Raw genomic sequence first — 19,582 nt, forward strand, 5'->3', positions numbered from 1 at the left:
CCATATGGTCGACGAATCTGCTAGTAAAAAATTAGGCGTAGGAAAATACAAGACCAGCTTAATTCTCCATTTATCTAATATTTATTAAAAGCAAAGTTTAGCATGTCTAAATGTTTATTCACTTTATTTATTTCTTTATTCAAAATGACATTAAAGGAATAAGAATTTTATTTCAAACAGTTATTTTCATTTATTTCAGAAAATCAGAAATAGACATTTTATTTTAATTTCTGAAATGCAAGTATTAGCAAAAGACACATAGTTCCCAAAATTCATTTTCTCCTAACTTCCCTGACTAAGAACCTCACCAAGTTCAGAACTCATTCAAAAGAAATAGAAAATTATTCAAAGTCTTACATCTCAGGAAAAATCAGCATTCCGACAGCATCTCTGGAGGAAAATGAAGAGGAGTTTTTTCTCAAGTAAAATCAGCACTTTTTACACCTTTTTCACTAACTCAATCTATCTAGAAAAGTAACTAACAGCGTAAACTCGAATCCTGATTGGAAAATTTGGGGTAGATGAGCATCACCTCATCTTTTTAATATTCGCCTACCGTTTTGTCAGCTAATTTTTAAAGGGTCCTTTGTTTAAGAAAATGTCCGGCCTAGTCACGTTCTCAAATGGATAGATTCAAACATATTCCCACGTTATACAATAGTGACATCCACAATTGTTGGCAGTCATCTGTATTCTCGGGGCATGGTGGCCTTGAACCTCGCTGTTCAGGCACAGTCAGCTCGCATTCATTCTCAGCTTTATTTGCGTATGCGTATTTCTCTTATGGCCACGGTAATCGAGTGACTCAATTCTTCTGGTAGGCCTCACGAGTCAAAATGGGAACTATCATAGAAACAAACACAAATAAATGATAAATATGATACTATAGCCCTTCTGTTTACCTCCCCCATTCTAAGGTTTCCCGGTTAAATATTACCTAGCAAATAAGCGACATTTATGCAATTTATACTCACTTATCCTTCGGTTTCTGCCACAAATAAATGTACAAAAAGCACATTTATGCTACTTTTGATTATATAATAGCTGCTCATTAGTTCAGGACACGGCAGAATCACATAATTTGTTAATTATGATCGCAACATAAGCAAAATTAGTGTCCCACGTGTACTTGTGTAGGTGCATTTCTTATTCTAAGTTGGTTAATTTCACACATCACTCAATTAGTTGAAATTATGGTTATGGAAGCACGATTTCACAAGGGGTATACCTTGATCCATCAGTGTAAAAGGGGCGTGGCCTCATTACACCTCTCCGCAACGCAGACCCCTGGCGCGTTTGCAGAGGCGGAACTAATTCCCCTTGAATACTGGGGTCCCTGGGGACCAACTAGCCCACCAGGAACCTCCAGGGGGATGGGTTGCAGAGAGGTGTAAAAAGGGGCATGGCCTCATTACACCTCTCTGCAATGCAGACCCCTGGTGCGTTTGCAGAGGGGGAACTAATTCACCTTGAATACTGGGGGTCCCTGGGGCCAACTAGCCCACCAGGAACCTCCAGTATGCCCCAGGGGGCTGCGTTGCAGAGAGGTGTAAAAAGGGGCGTGGACTCATTACACCTCTCTGCAACGCAGCCCCCTGGTGCATTTGCAGAGGGGGCACTAATTCCCCTTGAACACTGGGGGTCCCTGGGGGCCAACTAGCCCACCAGGAACCTCCAATATGCGCCAGGGGGCTTTGTTGCAGAGAGTTGTAAAAAGGGGCGTGGCCTCTTTATACATCTCTGCAATGCAGCCCCCTGGTGCATACTGGAGGTTCCTGGTGGGCTACTTGGCCCCCAGGGACCCTCAGTACTCGAGGTGAATTATTTCCCCCTCTGCAAACGCGCCAGGGGGCGCGATTTTTCCCCCTCAAAAATTGTTTCGGGGACCCCCTGAGCTGGCCTAGGGGGTCAGGGTCTTTCTACCCTGCCCCCTTTGCGTCTTTTGTGCACTTGTTTATCACTTTTCTTGTGCCTCGGTTCTACTGAAAAACAAGATGGCTGCCAATACTTCCTGGTTTGGAGTGTTGACAGACAGTTTTCAGCCAATTAGCGTGCAGCTAATGCTCGTAATGGTACGTGTACTGTCCTCGGACGGTACTCGTACGGTACTTCGTCCATAGATATATCTATGATTTTACTTTTGATTTTCTAAGGAACTACTGAACGAATTTACACCATTTAACAAAAAGCGTAATCTGCGAACCGACCTTTACCTTTTTGCCAAATTTGGTGTCATTCCATTCTGCAGTTCGGGCTGTAGCCTCACTTAAATTTCCCTATGGAAAATTGCATAGGGAAAACACGTTTTGGGAGCCCCCTTTTTTCTCAGCCCCCACTTGACGAATCACCCCCAAACTTTCAAGGAAGGAGCCATTTTCTTGGAGAATTTCGCGTGTATTCGTCGAACAGCGCTAAAGTTATTACAAATAGAATGTTGCGGATTTCCTATGGAAACTAGGTCCTAACTTTATCTACCTACTGGCGACCACCAGTAGGTAATATATACATACATACATATGTGTGTATATATATATATATATATATATATATATATATATTCACTGAAAAAAACATAGGTTTCAGTCCTGATATAGTTAGGAATTAGCATTTAAAAAATCTTAGAAATTCACTGAAATAACATGTAGATTTTAGGGGTGTTATAGTTAGCTGGACATTTCACTCATACAAAACCATTGAAATTCCTCCGATATAGTTAATTGTACTAACTATATCTCGCGCGCCCACAATCCACTGCTGATGATGTCACATATTACATCATTCATGACATGGTCAGTGACATCACTGATGACATCTCAAATGACATCACTGATGACATCATCCAGGGAATGTGGTTTGCTTTGTTATTTAAATATGTATTATATATATAGTAATTTGCATTGAAGAATGAGTGGATATATAAATATAAATAGCTGGATGGAGGATTTAGTAGCAGTGTGATTGACTGTTTACTTGACTAATTTAAAGTGTCTCTCTAAATATATTGGATAGTGACTAAACTGTGTGAACATCTGTATCACTTTGTCATTTGTTGTGTAAACTGGTTCTCCAGTTGGTTACTAGCTATGTGAAAGTCTGTATTAGTTATTGATTAGTTAACTGAGTATTTGTATGGGAGAGTGAATGTGTGTGTGGTTCGGTGGGAGGTGTGTGACTGCCCAAAGATGTGTGAATAGTTGATTTAGTAGATATATGACTTTAAGACTATATGTTATAACAGTTGTTTGGGTGAGTGAATATCTTTATGGGTGTGGTGATGAGCAAATATCTCGCTTAATGTACATGTCCAACAAAGTAGAAAAATAAAAGGCAATTTATGTGTCAGTTGTTGTTTATAAATAAGTATACATAAGACTTAGTGATTGTATGCGTAACTGTATAGATAATTGTATACTTGTAATAGTGATTTTATAACACACTAAGTATAATTTACTATCTATATGAATAGAAAAAGTGGTGTTTGTATAAGTGTATATCTAAGTAAATGTAAGTATGATCCATTGTTTGCATAAGTGAATAGGATGACTTTATAAGTGAATAGGATGTGTGCTGGTGTGTAATGTCGATATAGGTGTATAAGTATATTTGATAGCGTTCTATTGATCATTGACTGCATGTATGAGTGAATCTGTAGGTAAGTGATTAGATGTGTGTATAGGTCTAGAAATCACTGAGTGGATTTTTAGAAACTTGTACGGTGTGTCAATGGATTTAAATATGGTACTCTGTATTTTACAGTGAGTGACGAAAGGTTATACTAGTGTATGATGAGGTGTATCGTCACGTGGATGATGTCATCAGTGATGTCATTTGAGATGTCATCAGTGATGTCACTGACCATGTCATGAATGATGTAATATGTGACATCATCAGCAGTGGATTGCGGGCGCGCGAGATATAGTTAGTACAACTAACTATATCGGAGGAATTTCAATGGTTTTGTATGAGTGAAATGTCCAGCTAACTATAACACCCCTAAAATCTACAGTTTTTCAGTGAATTTCTTAGGTTTTTTAAATGCTAATTCCTAACTATATTAGGCCTGAAACCTATGCTTTTTTCAGTGAATTTCAAAGGTTTTTTAAATGCTAATTCCTAACTATATCAGGCCTGAATCCTATGGTTTTTTCAGTGAATTTGCAAGGTTTTTTAAATGCTAATTCCTAATTATGATGTGTGTGAAACCTATTGTTTTTCTGTGAATTTCTAAGTTTTTTACAATGTTAATTCCTAACTATAACGTGTGTGAAATCTGTTGTTTTTCAGTGATTTTACAAAGTTTTTTAAGTGCTAATTCCTAAATATAACGTGTGTGAAACCTATGGTTTTTTCAGTGACTTTCCAAGGTTTTTAAAATGCTAATTTCTGTTTCAATTTTTATATTTTTTATATATTTATTTTCCAACAAACTGCCTTTGTATATTGTAATACATTGACTGTATCCTGTAATATGCAACTGCACAGCTAGTTTTTATGATTTTGATAAAGTTAAACTGTATAGCCTACATCTTCAATCAAAATATAAACAGTCAAATTTGTTAATTAATTAGTTTTTTTAAAATTTTCAACGTGGGCGCAACGTACGCGCACCTCGTGATTTTTTTTTAAAAGGGTTTTATTGCCCTTCGGGGTCCTTCAGAGACCCCCTGAGAAGGCCTAGGGGGTCAGGGAGTCTCTACCCTGCCCCCTTTTCACGTTCTCCACTATTGTTTTTGACTCAGTTCTGCCTCGAGGGTGCGAGCAAGGTGCGCGCACCTCATGATTTTTTTAAAAATGTGTTTGTTTTTTTGGGCCTTCGGGGTCTTTCAGGGACCCCCTGAGAAGGCCTAGGGGGGCTGGGAGTGTCTACCCTGCCCCCTTTTCATGTTCTTCACTTTTGTTTTTGACTCAGTTCTGCCTCGAGGGTGCGAGCAACGTGCGACCACCTCGTGATTTAAAAAAAAAAAATGTTTTCTTTGCCCTTCGGGATCCTTCAGGGATCCCATGAGAAGGTCTAGGGGGTCAATGAGTCTGTCCCCTGCCTGCTTTTCACGTTTTTAAAAACTTTTACGAAAATCGGGTAAAAAGTCACTTATATGCGACGGTCGCGCAACGTGCGCGCATGCATGCAGGCACGATGCGTGCACGCAAAATCATGTGACATGAAAACAACACTTTTGATTTGTTTATAGAAGTTTCTTTTCTAGAATCTTGAAAAACCCCACCCACTTCCCTCACTATCTCTTTTGGTTTCCTGAGAGAAGGATCTCTACTTTGTTGGAGCTTTTTTATATCAAAATGGCAGAACAGCAGCCACAGGATTCCTCTGATTCGGATGACTTGGTGGAAGTCAAGTCAAGTCAAGTCAATAAATTTATATAGCGCGCTACATACCCAGAGGGTCTCAAGGCGCTTGAAGGGGGGTGGGGAATTACTTCTCGAATATCCAGGTTTTAAGTTGCTTTCTGAATGCTAGGTGGTTTTGAGTGGGGCGAAGGTGCATGGGAAGTGAGTTCCAGGTTTTGGCCGCTAGGTAGGAGAATGATCTTCCTACCATGGTGGTTTTGTTGACGCGGGGAACAGCAGCGAGGGCTTGGTTGGAAGAGCGCAGCTGGCGGGGGGGGTGTAGAAGGAAAGACGTGTATTGAGGCATTCGGGTCCAAGTTCGTAAAGAGCTTTGTGTGCGTGGGTGAGGAGGCGGAAAGTTATCCTCTTATTGATGGGGAGCCAGTGGAGGTTTTTCAGGTGACCAGAAATGTGTTCTTTACGCGGGATGTCTAAAATGAGTCTGGCTGATGCGTTCTGGATGCGTTGGAGTTTTTTCTGGAGTTTTGCGGTGGTGCCGGCGTAGAGGGTGTTTCCGTAGTCCAGGCGGCTTGTAACCAGTGCGTGGGTGACCGTTTTTCTAGTTTCGGTGGGGATCCAGCGAAATGTTTTTTTGAGCATGCGAAGAGTGTTGAAGCAAGATGAAGAGACGGCGTTGACTTGTCTGGTCATCGAGAGTGAGGAATCCAGGATGACGCCTAGATTCCGTGCGTGATCCGTCGGGATGGGTGCTTTCCCAAGGGCCTCTGGCCACCAAGTGTTGTCCCAGGCGGAGGGGGAGGTACCTAAGATAAGGACTTCTGTTTTGTCTGAATTCAGTTTCAGACGGCTATGCTTCATCCATTCGGCTACCTCTTTCATTCCTTCATGTAGGTTGGTTTTAGCGGTGTTAGGGTCTTTGGTGAGAGAGAGGATCAGTTGAGTGTCATCAGCGTAGGAGATGATGTTGAGGTTGTGTTGGCGTGCGATTGCCACGAGGGGGCTCATGTATACGTTGAAGAGGCTGGGGCTGAGTGAAGATCCTTGTGGCACGCCGCAGATGACTTCAGTGGCCTCTGACTTGAATGGTGGGAGGCGTACTCTCTGAGTTCTTCCGGTAAGGAATGAGGTGATCCATTCCAGTGCTTTTCCTTGGATTCCGATGTTTCTGAGTCGTTGTATCAGGGTGTTATGACAGACTGTGTCGAAGGCTGCGGAGAGGTCGAGGAGGATGAGGGCGACTGTGTCTCCATTGTCCAGTAGAGTTCGGATGTCGTCTGTTGCTGCGATGAGTGCGGTCTCAGTACTGTGTTTGGCTCGGAAGCCGGACTGTGAGGAATCGAGGGATTTGTTGGCTTCGAGGAAGGCGGCGAGTTGGTTGTTGACCGCTTTCTCGATGACTTTGGCCGGGAATGGAAGGAGCGAGATGGGGCGGTAGTTTTTGAGTTCGGTGGGGTCAGCTGTGGGCTTTTTCAGAAGGGCGCTGAGTTCGGCGTGTTTCCAGCTTTCTGGGAAGGAGCCGGAGTTGAGGGAGCAGTTGATGATGTCCCGGAGGTGTGGTGCTATGATGGAGTCTGCTTTGTTGAAGATATGGTGAGGGCATGGGTCTGTAGGGGAACCAGAGTGAATGGAGTTCATCAGGCGGATGGTGTCTTCGGTGGAGATAGGGTTCCAGTCGTTGAGGATGTTCGAGGGGGGTGAGGGAACGGCAGAAGGTTGGGAGGGTTGGTCTCCGGGATGGTTGTCGAAGCCGTTGTGGATGTCTGCTATTTTGTCATGAAAGAACGAGGCTAGGGAGTCGCAGAGGGTTTGAGAGGGAGTGATGTCGTTGGAGTTGGCAGTGGGGTTAGTAAACTCTTTGACGATGTTGAATAATTCTTTGCTGTTGTGGGCGTTGTTGTCTAGTCGGTCTTTAAGTGCAGCTTTCTTGGCAGTCCGGATCAGTTGGTGGTGTGTGCGGGTGGCGTTTTTGAAGGCGTCCTTGGTGCTGGTGTTTGGGTCTTTTTTCCAGGCCTTCTGGAGGGAGCGACAGAGTTTCTTGGATTTCTTAAGATCATCGTTGAACCAGGGAGCGTTTTTGCAGCCTAGTTTGTTTTGACGTTTTTTCAAAGGTGCTAGGTTGTCGGCACTGTTGGTTAGTCATTGAGTGAAGTTAATGGCTGCTTGGTTGGGGTTCGAAGAGTGGGCGGGGGGGTTTTGAAGAAGCGATGAGGAGATCTGGTCGATGGTGATTTTGTTCCAGTTTCTTCGCAGAGTAGGTTGAGGATGGTTGTGGGTTGTGGTCTTTTTGTAGGCAAAGTGAACGCAGCTGTGGTCCGTCCAATGGGGAGTTGTGGTGTGACTGAAGGAAATATGTTTGCTGGAGGTGAAGATAGGGTCGAGTGTTTGACCTGCATTGTGGGTGGGGGTATTAACAAGTTGTTTGAGTCCGAGGTTGGAGAGATTGTCCAGAAGGGTGGTGGTGTTGCAGTCGTTGCTCTTTTCCAGATGAAAATTGAGGTCTCCCAGTAGAATGTAGTCCTCGGAAGGGAGGGCGTGTGGGGTGATAAAGTCAGTGATGTCTTCACTGAATTGTGCACGGGGTCCGGGTGGCCTGTAGAGGAGGGTGCCTCTGAGTGTGGTTTTGGGGTCGGTGTGGATCTGGAAATGAAGGTGTTCGGCGCTAGCGAGGTTGACGTCTGAGCTGGTTGAGATGCGGATGGAATTCTTATGGACGATGGCGATGCCTCCTCCTGTATGCTTGGTGCGGTCCTTACGGATGATCTTGTAGCCGTCCGGGATGGCAATGGTGATGTCTGGGGCTGAGGAGGCATTCATCCAGGTTTCTGTTAGGAAGGCGATGTCCGGAGAGATGGTGTCTAGTAGATTCCAAAGGTCGATGGCGTGTCTGTGGACCGAGCGGGTGTTGAGCAGGATGCATTTTAGGTGGTTGGTATCAGAACTCTGTTTGGTGTACGTGGATGTGGAGTTGGTCTTGGTGCCGTCATACTTGCAGGAGTTGCATGTGAAGGGTCCATGGGTGTGTCCAGGAGCGGCTTGGGCGCAGTTGGGGAGACGGCCGGGATTAAGGGCTAAGAGGGTGGAGGCGTCGTATGTAATGCGGGTGGGGTGGGTGGGACGGGGGCCAGGGGGTATGGCGCTGGGCGCGGTCCAGGCGCGGACGGGCGTAGACGGGCTTACCTTTGGCGCACCTTCGGCGCGACAGGGGCGCGATCGCTGCGCGTGAACGCTGCGCGCAAATGCATCTGTCATATATGCATGGAGGAGGGGGAGGGGCGAGGGAGGGTCAGCAGGGAGGCGGGGCGGGCTGTGGGGGTCGGGCTCTGAGGCACCAACAACAACAACAACACGCGTAAGATGGCGGCAGCGTAGGGAGAAACGCAACTGGAGGTAGGCTGGGGCTCAGTTGGCTGACTGTGCTAGCAGTAGGGTCGCGCTATGTCAAGATGGAAGAGCAGCCGCGTGCCAAGAAGGTAAAGGAGTCCTTCACATGGCAATTTTTTACATTTCCCGAGGGGCAAAAGAAAGTCCATGCTCCAAAGGTGAAGTGCACTATCTGTGGAAGTGTACTGTCGAGGGGAGACCCTACAAAGAAATATTCATTTAGCATCCACACCATGATGCGGTATGGCAGGAACGTGCATCCAAACAACTTTGCACGCGCTTCCACAAGAGCCCTGGCAAGTGAAGTTCCAGATGCTGTCCCCAGCACCTCATCTGGAGTAGCATCGCCATCCACAAGAGTGCTTGACATCCGGCCAAATTTTGCAAAAGTGCACATTACATGCAATTTGTGCAATGAGATATTGTGCTATAGAGAGGAGAGTGTGGACTTAATAGATATAAGCATTACACAGCACACATGCCGCAGCACTTAATTGTTTTCATTTATTATTTTTGTTCCAGTTGAACAGTTTTTCGTTACTTGTTTACTTTTTTGTTTTAAAAAAATCCCAAAAATATATAAAATTGTTAAAAAAGTACAAAAAAAAATTCAAAACAAAAAAGACAAAAAAACTGTTCTTTTCAGAACTAACTTCACTTCTCCAAGAAGAGCTATATCTCTTATATACTGTGTCATACTTTTTTTGAATGAATGTGTAGTGTATAAATGAATGACTGAAATGACTGAGTGAAAAGGGGGAAAGGATTGATGGAATAAGTGAGGAAAGGGTAGTGTGGTGAGTGAGTAAAGGGGGGTCAAAGAGTGACTGAAACAAGGGGACTAAGGGTAGGGGAGTGAGGTAAGGGGAGAGAAAGAGTAAGGAAAGGGCAGTAAGGAAAGGAAAGGGAGGGAGGAGGAGTGAGAAAAGGGGAGCATGGAACAGAGACAGGGAGGGGTAGTAAGAGATGGAAATGGAGAAATAGAGCAGAGTAAAGGGAGTGAAGGTAAGAGAAGTGGAGTGACGGTGAGGGAAGGGGTATGAGGATGAGAAAAGGGGGGTAAGGGAAAGTGAGAAATGGGGAGCGAGGGAGAGAGAAGTGGAGTGAGGGGATGGAGGGAGTTAGAAAAGGGGAGCGAGAGAAGGGGAGTAAGGAATGGAGTGAGCGAAGGAGAGCGAGGGGGAGTGGGGAAAAGGGAACGGGAAAGTGAAAGGGTGAGAAATACAGACAGTAGAAAGTGGAGTGGGGGAAGGGGAGTGACGGTGAGTGGAGGGCAGTAACAGTTAGAGAAGGGGTATGAGGGTGAGGGAAGGGGAATGAGGGAGAAGGAAGAAAATTAAGAGAGAGGGAAAGTGAGTGAGGGAAACAGGAGGAGTGATAAAAAGAGAGAAGAAAGAAGATTAAGGGTAAAGGAGAGAGAGGGTGAGAGAGGGAGACCAAGGAACTGAGAAGGAGTGAGGCAGAAGGAGTGAGTGAGACAGAGGGTGACAGGGATCAAATCATGGATGAAAAAAATGAGTGAGGGAGTGAATGAAGGGGAGTAAGTGAGATGGAGTGAGGGAGTGAGGAAAGAGGAGTAAAGGAAGGAGAGTGAGGGAAGGGGAGTGAGAGAAGCAGAGTGAGGGGGAGTAAAGAAAAGGGAGTGGGAAAGTGAAGGGGTGAAAAATACAGATAGGATGAAGTGCAGAGGGGGAAAGGGAGTGACGGTGAGTGAAGGGCAGTGACAGTTAGGGAAGGAGTATGAGGAAGAGGGAAGATGAACGAGGGAGAAGGAAGAAAATTAAGAGAGATGGTAAGTCAGTGAGGAAGAGAGGAGGAGTGATAGAAAGAAAGAGGGAAGGAGTTTAAGGGTAAGGGAGAGGCAGGGACAGAGTGAGAGAGAGGGAGAGCAAGGAACTTAGAAGGAATGATCCAGTGAGAGGGAGTGACACAGAGGTAGACAGGGAGAGAAAAATGGATGAAATAAAGTGAGGGAAGGAATAAGCGAAGGGGAGTAAGTGAGATGAAGTGAGGCAGTGAGGAAAGAGAAGTGAAGGAAGGGCAGTGAGGGAAGGTGAATGAGGGAAAAGTACTGAGGGTGAGTAAAAGGCACTAACAGTGAGAGAAGGGGTAGGAGGGTGACGAAAGGGGAATGAGAGAAGGAAGGAGATTAAGAGAGAGGAAAGGGGACTGAGGGATAAAGTAGGAGTGAAGGGAACAAAAATAGAAAGATAGTAAAGGTGAGGGAGAGAGAGAGAGAGTGAGAGAGTAAGAGAGGTAGAGCAAGTGAGTGAGAGGGAGTGAGGCGGTTAGACTGAGTAAGACAGAGGAAGAGAGAGAGAGAAAAATGGAGTGCTGGGGAGTGGGGGACTAAACGAATGGGAGTTAGCAAAACTGAATGAGGAAAGTGAAGTAAGGGAAGAGGATTCACGGATGGAGTGAGGGAAAGAGAGTAAGGGGGAGTGAGGGAATGGAAGCAGGTGAAAGAGAATAGGAGTGATGCACAGAGAGGAGAATATGAAGTAGGAGAAGAGGAGTGAGATTGAGTGAAGGGCAGTGACAGGAAGGGGAAAAGAAGCATATTAAGAGAGAGGAAAAAGCAGTGAGTGAGAGAGAAGGATTTTTGGAAAGAGAGAAGAAAGAAAAAGAAGATTGGTGGAGAGAGAGAGAGAGACAGTGAGAGAGACAAACAGAGGGAGAGTGAGAAAGTGTGAAGGAGTAAATCAGTTATACTGACTGAGACATAGGAAGAGACTTAGAGACGGATGGAGGAAAAGGGGAGTGAGGTAGAGAATAAAGGAAGGGGAGTGAGTGAAAGGGAGTGAGGGAGTGAGTGAAGGTGAGTGAGAGATGATGTGAAGGAAAGAGAGCAAGGGGGAGTAAGAAGAGACTGAGGGATAGAGCAAGACAAAGGTAGTAATGGAGGAAGATAGGAAAGAGAAGGGGAAAGAGGTAGTTGGAAAACATGAGTGAGGGTGAAGAAAGAGTACTGATAGTGAGAGAAGGACTGTAAAGGTGAATAAAGTGTAGTAATGAGAATGAGGAAAGGAGAGTAAGATGAGTAAAGGAAGGGTAGTAAGAGAGAGATTAAAGAATGGGAAAGAGAGAAAGAGAAGTAAGAGAATGATGAAAAAGTATTTTTTGTTTGTTATACTTACCTTATAAATAATGACAAGTTAATAGTAATTTATTTTAATAAATATAGTATCTGTGGAAGACAAGAAAAAATAGAGTTATAATATATATTTCATAATACAAAAGGAAGTAGGAGTGAAGGAAACAGAAAGGTAAAGAAAGGAAGGGTGAGGGAGAGAGAGAGAGGGAGAGAGTGAGAGAGAAAGAGAGGGAGAGCTAGTAACTGACAGGGAGTGAAGTGGTTAGACTGAGTGAGACAGAGGGAGAGAGGGAGAGAGAAATGGAGTGATGGGGAGTGAGAGACTAAAGGAATGAGAGTTACCAAAAGGGAATGAGAAAAGGGGAATAAGGGAAGGGTATTGATGGATGGAGTGAGCGAAAGAGAGTGAGGGGGAGTGAGGGAATAGGAGCAGGAGAAAGGGAATGGGAGTGATGCAGAGAGAGGAGAACATGAAATGGGGGAAGAGGACTAAGATTGAGTGAAGGGCAGTGACAGTGTGGGAAGGGATATAAGGATGAGGGAAGGGGAGTGTTTGAAAAATAATCATATTAAGAGAAAGGAAAAAGGAGTAAGTGAGAGAGAAGGATTTATAGAAAGAGAGAGGAAACAGAAGGAAGACTGGTGGAGAGAGAGGGAGACAGTGAGAGAGACAAACAGAGGGAGAGTGAGGAACTGTGAGGGAGTAAGTCAGTTATAGTGACTGAGACAGAAAGAGCCTTAGAGACGGACGGAAGAGAAGAAAACATTGAGTTATAATATATATTTCACAATACAAAATAATTTGTACAATATGTTATGTACTTTATTTTGCTGTTCTCAGAATATATTGATTTTCACTGAAAACAGTGAGTTCAATAGTACTCATCATATAACAGTGGGCAAAAAAAAGACAATCAATAAGATTGTCTTTAAAAAACCCATTCAACATTTTCATTAAGAATGTAACAATTAGAAAAAAACATATCTTAAATGTCTTTTTCGAACAGCAATTTTGTAAGTAAGTAAGGAAAATTACCAACAATCACAAAGTAACAAAACATTATTACTTCTTTCTTATACACTCTAAATAAAGTTATGTACAAACATATGCTAACAACATTTACCCAAAAATAGTAATTTTTTGTTTCAGATACTATTCCTCATGGCCAAATAGTATGTGTGAAATCCTTGGTTTGGAAGTTACTTAATAGTACTCTTAACCGTCCGTTTCCCAACCTTCTGAATCAAAAGCATCAACATCTTTTGGACCATCTAACAATAGTTATACCTCCAGCTGATGCTATTTATCATGTACATAGAACCTTAAACAACTAGCATTCTATCAGAACCTCAACATCATCTGGTATGCCGATCACATTATGCGCATCCTTTATCTTACCAAGGAGCTGTATACCATTAAAGGAAACCTCTACAAGGAAATGAAAAATGTCAGTAACATCTCCAACAACTGCAACAAATCTAAAACACCTCTGCCTCACTGATGATCAACATCTCCTGTGATAGCCACATCACCCACTATCTGATACACTTACACTACCTCTAGGTCAACTACAAGAATTTTTTGAACCTCATCACCCTCACTCTCAAAGTACTTTTCAACACCAGACTACCCTTTCTTAACAGCAGTAATTTTCCCAGGCCAATTATTTTCCCTAAAATTTGGGTTGTAAAAACACTTGGTAAGAATTTGGTAAGTCATAAGGCAAACGTTGTTTAAAAATCAATTGAGTATCATTACAATGAGTCCAGCCTTTCGTACATTTTAAATAAGCTGTGTAATGTCCTGATGTTGTAGAAGGACCATCATGGAAAATAATTGCTACAGTTATAAACGTTTTTCCTGATATTGATAGTTGAGAAGCCACAACATTTTTTATTAAAGTTGTCTGTTTTCTTCCATCAGGTCTACATCGTTGCAGCATTAAAATTACATACTGTCCATATCTTCGTATAAATAATGTTGATAACATTTGAGAGTTACATTGGGTACAGACCATGTTTTGATTTGCTTCTCTAACTAGATTATTAAAAGACACTGATTTGCAGTCTGGTAGAGTCAAATATATAAATCTTTCAGTGTCTATTTCAGTACTACTTGAAAACGAACAATTGTCACAGTCATGTTGCCATTTATAAGAAAGGCCAAAAAGATTTTCAATTTCTATACCTTCATCTTGCAATACAACAAGCAATAGAATCCTTTTTCTTTTTGCTTACTATCACTGGTTCATCTAGTTTTTTGATTTTCTCTGCAACCTCGCTACAATTTTTCTCATATCTTCTTTTTCACCTTACCACACGCTTTTCAAATACTGGATATTGAGGTAAATTGGGAGCATGTTCTCTTCTTAACCTATTATACTCTTACACAATTTACATCGGCACTAATCTTTGTGTCATTAAAATCAATCAGGTATAATCCAGATGAAGTTCTGACTCGAGATAAAGCAACATATGCCATACCCTCTTTAAACACAGTACTTCCAATATTCACCAAAGCACTATCTACACTTAAACCTTGAGATTTATGAATAGTCACTGCATATGCCAAACAAACAGGAAACTGTTTTCGGTGGACATATACATCTTTTACAAGCAAAAATCGAGCTGAACAACGACTCAATTGTTGTTCTTCTTCAATTTCAACAAATTTGATTTTCAAAAATTCAATGTCATCTCTATTTGGGTCATTCACACAATCAACAACATTACCCATTGCTCCATTTACTAAACCTCTTTCCACATGTAAATTACATCGTAAAATTATCCGACAATTTATACATGCATATAGATTCTTTTCTAAACCAGCAGTTTTAGATATTGATTTTTCTAAAGAATGCAATTTTGACTTCAACTTTTCAGACAAAATAATAGTAGCTCCTTCATGCTCTATTCTATCAATAGCTTCCAATTTTATAATTTCTTGATTTTCTAACTTTAGCATTTTTTCATTGAATATTGAACATTCTTGCAGAGTTGGGATCAAGCATATCACTGATTTCTTTTCTGCAATTTTTCTATATATATTCTCTGGGAGAATATTTTCGTCTGGAAACAAATTTGTAAGTAATCGTGCCTGTAAAGCTTCTTTGCCGTTTTCACTCACTTTTCCAATTCTTATATCTTCAAGAATACTTTTATAATCAGCGTCCTTTGCCTGTCGCATATTTGTAATGAGTTCTGAATATTCGAAATATGATCAAATATTTACATTTCCAATGCTTCCCAGGCACTTTCTGGTGTATTCATGTGCAACTGTTTTAAATACTGGCTGTCCTTTCACAGGAGTTAGTTGTAGTAGATCTCCAAAAACGATGACGTGTTTGCCTCAAAATAACACATCATACTCTGTTTTAAGGATTTGTTGCATTCTTAAATGCACAAAGGTAAGCATTAAATTTGATACCATGCTTACCTCATCAATAATGAGAAGTTTCATTTTTTTCAAGACTATAGAAACTCTACAACAAGCTTCTCCAGATAGCTTGTGGTATTCTAATTTATTTTCATGCTCTACTGGCAGCATCAATAAACGATGTAAAGTAATCCCTTTAATGTTATGTGCTTCCAACCCAGTTGGGGCAGTAACAACACAAGAGAGTGACGACTCATTAATTTTCTGTAGATAAGTTGCAATTGCTTTAATTAGAAAACTTTTTCCAGTTCCTGCTTCTCCACTCACGTACAGTCGGACAGGTTTAAATTACGTACATGAGCACTCTTTTTTCTCGTGATATAAACCATGCTCAATCTGTTCAGTCACTTGATCGTGTATTTGTTTTTGCTCAACATTTAGTTGTTTTTCCAATTATTCTAAGTTTATTACATCCTCTTGAGCTTGTTGCATTGCTGTTTTCACCTCATCCATGGCAGTCGCTGCTACATTTTGAATGGTTGTATGACATAATATCGACAGACAGAATATCTACATACAAAAATATCGACACAAAAATATCAAAATCAAAAATATCGGAGTCATATCTTCATAAAGGTAAATACAAAAATATCGAAAAATTAATATCGTAGTACAAAAATATCGAAATAAAAAATATTGTTTTTTAAATGTATTAATAATAATGTAAAAATAATGTTAAAATACATATAATTTAACAAATATTAAATAAAAACATTAAAACATAATTAAAAAATTAAAAGTAATACATATACATTTGAAATAAATTAAAAACTTAATAATTTAATGTAATTTTTTTTTTTTTATTTCATTTAATTGATTTAAATTAAATTTAAATTTATTTTATTTTTACCCTGTACGCCTGTACCCCAAAAACCCAAAACTGACCCTGAACCCTAAAAATACCCCTGTACCCCAAAAACCCAAAACTGACCCTGAACCCTAAAAATACCCCTTTACCCAAAAACTGAAAACTGAGCCTGAACCCTAAAAATACCCCTTTACCCAAGAACTGAAAACTGACCTTGAACCCTAAAAATACCCCTTTACCCAAAAACTGAAAACTGACCCTGAACCCTAAAAATACCCCTTTACCCAAAAACTGAAAACTGACCCTGAACCCTAAAAATACCCCTTTACCCAAAAACTGAAAACTGACCCTGAACCCTAAAAATACCCCTTTACCCAAAAACTGAAAACTGACCCTGAACCCCATAAATACCCCTTTACCCAAGAACTGAAAACTGACCCTGAACCCTAAAAATACTCCTTTACCCAAAATTAATTAACATTATTTAATTACCAATTAATTATTAATTAAAAATATGTACAACATTATATTAATTAATTAACTAATTAATATTAATTAATTACCAATTAATTATTAATTAAAAATATGTACAAAATTATATTAATTAATTAACTAATTAATATTAATTAATTACCAATTAACTTATTTTATTTTTACCCTGTACGCCTGTACCCCAAAAACCCAAAACTGACCCTGAACCCTAAAAATACCCCTGTACCCCAAAAACCCAAAACTGACCCTGAACCCTAAAAATACCCCTTTACCCAAAAACTGAAAACTGACCCTGAACCCTAAAAATACCCATTTACCCAAGAACTGAAAACTGACCCTGAACCCTAAAAATACCCCTTTACCCAAAAACTGAAAACTGACCCTGAACCCTAAAAATACCCCTTTACCCAAAAACTGAAAACTGACCCTGAACCCTAAAAATACCCCTTTACCCAAAAACTGAAAACTGACCCTGAACCCTAAAAATACCCCTTTACCCAAAAACTGAAAAATGACCCTGAACCCCATAAATACCCCTTTACCCAAGAACTGAAAACTGACCCTGAACCCTAAAAATACTCCTTTACCCAAAATGAATTAACATTATTTATATACCAATTAATTATTAATTAAAAATATGTACAAAATTATATTAATTAATTAACTAATTAATATTAATTAATTAATTACCAATTAATTATTAATTAAACATATGTACAAAATTATATTAATTAATTAACTAATTAATATTAATTAATTACCAATTAACTATTAATTAAAAATATTTACAAACATATATTAATTAATTAACTAATTAATATTAATTAATTACCAATTAATTATTAATAAAAAATATGTACAAAATTATATTAATTAATTAACTAATTAATATTAATTAATTACCAATTAATTATTAATTAAAAATATTTACAAACATATATTAATTAATTCATTATTATTAAATTACTTCCCACCCTATTCCCCTATAAACCCACAACCCGCTCTAATACTAAAACGCAAAATGTTAACAAAATTACTAATTTTCAAACATACATTTCTAAACATATTTAGCAAACATATAAACAACAAAATAAAATACATAACACTAAACAACAAAATTTCAATATTACTAACATACATACCTTAATCTCGATATTCTGTCTGTCGATATTATGGCACATCGATATACTATACCATCGATATTAAAACATCGATATTATTGTATATCGATATTTTAATTTCGATATTTTGTCTGACTACCATTTTGAATAATTGGTTCAGCTAGTGGATCCTGACTGAACGAAGGAGAACTTTGACTGTCTTGAGAACTGTCTCTAGCAATCTCTGCTGCAATTGTAGCTTCTTGCTGTATTTCGTCGTTCAACATTTTCAGATAATTAGTAAAAGCAGGACATTCAATAGTATTTTTAGTTGCGTTGAATGAATCTTCATAACTGTCAAAATCTCCAAGTAGTTCCAGTTCTGTTAGCCATGGCTTAAAGAGTTGCAAAAGAGCTAAATAGTCAAATTCCCTTTTGTCAGCAGTTTCGCAACTCAGTTTGTGATGATTAATCAAATGTCCTTTTCTTTGTTTCACTAAACATCCTTCAGATCCAATCACAGCATATACTCCTTTATTGATATCTTCTGTAATAGTCTTCTTAAAAGTATAGCTTTGCAGTACTTCATAGAGACAAACGTTCTCAAGATGATTACTTCTATTTGGATAGTATTTATCCAACATATTTGGCTTCAAAATATCTGTACAGTCTGGTTCTCTCTCTGCTAAATACTCAATTTCGTGTACAGATTTCAAAACTCGCTTTCGTGTTCTTGCAAAACCTAAACTCACCCAAATGATTGTTCTAGATTTGGAGTATAGACTTGCAGATGATAAATGATCTGAACATTCATATGCTCCGATTTCTCGATGAGACATCTTCAAACTGTAGCTGTACAATTTCTTACTTAGTCTCTTTTCATGAGAAATTTCTTCCCACATTTCCTTTAGTTCCGTCTCTTCAGATTTAGTAATGTAAGACGTTACATATCGAGCCACAGCAATCGAGTTGTCTGCAACATATTGAATATCCATGTTAGCATTCCACATGGACAAAATGACTGGGTTATAGTCATTTATGTATTTTGACTCTTCATTTCTTTTTAAGTTGTAGGTATTTTTCGGAGATTTTCTTGTGACAGTATGTCGCAAAGATGACATAAAATTGTTCACTCTTCCTTTTTATAATACTGGACGTGGAAATGCAAATCGACATTTTGTGTAGAACTTATCCTTAGATTTGTACTTTCAACAACAGTATTTTCCACAACGATGGGTTTGAAACCGTAAGACTTGATGTCTTAAATTCTTTTCTACTGTACTTTTGGGTACAGCACATGTAGAATATTGTTCAATAAAACTCATGACTGTGTCATCTGAATCTGTTCCAAATTTGGGGGCATCTTTGATCCATAGCAGCATATGTATGTGAGGAGCACCTCTTGCTTGATACTCCTGTCTCCAAAAGAAATCCAAAATCTCTCCAAGAGGGGGATTTTTTTGTTTGTGATAAAAGACATCATAGCTTCAAATCTATGATTGAAATATCTGCATACATTAACTGGATCCAAAGAGCACAGTTCTCCAGGTGTCTTGTATTCTATATTTTCTATGTTAGCATTTGCCTCCCGAAGAAATTGAAGTAAATCTTCCCAAGCATACTCTGCACAGCTTAGAGTAAGGAACCATGTGGGAGTTCCTAAGTTTCTTATTTCAATTCCCCATGACGACGGTACCAATACTCATTATTACCACGCTGACATGCCATAAGATTAATTAGGTGAGATTCCAAAACAGTATCTTTCTGTTGGACTTTATCCATGAAGTCCTTTGCCGAAACATTTTGTAAATGTACTCCACTTTTTAGTATATGGTTCACTGCATAAGAAAGTCCAGACAAGTCACTCTCAAACAGAAGATGAAACAAATATGGAATACATTGGCGAAACCTTGGAACTTCTGCATATAATCTTGAAGTCTGGTATTCAGATGCAGAAATCTGCACAG

Source organism: Lissotriton helveticus, chromosome 3_1, assembly GCF_964261635.1.
Source record: "Lissotriton helveticus chromosome 3_1, aLisHel1.1, whole genome shotgun sequence".
In the NCBI taxonomy this organism is placed as follows: domain Eukaryota; kingdom Metazoa; phylum Chordata; class Amphibia; order Caudata; family Salamandridae; genus Lissotriton; species Lissotriton helveticus.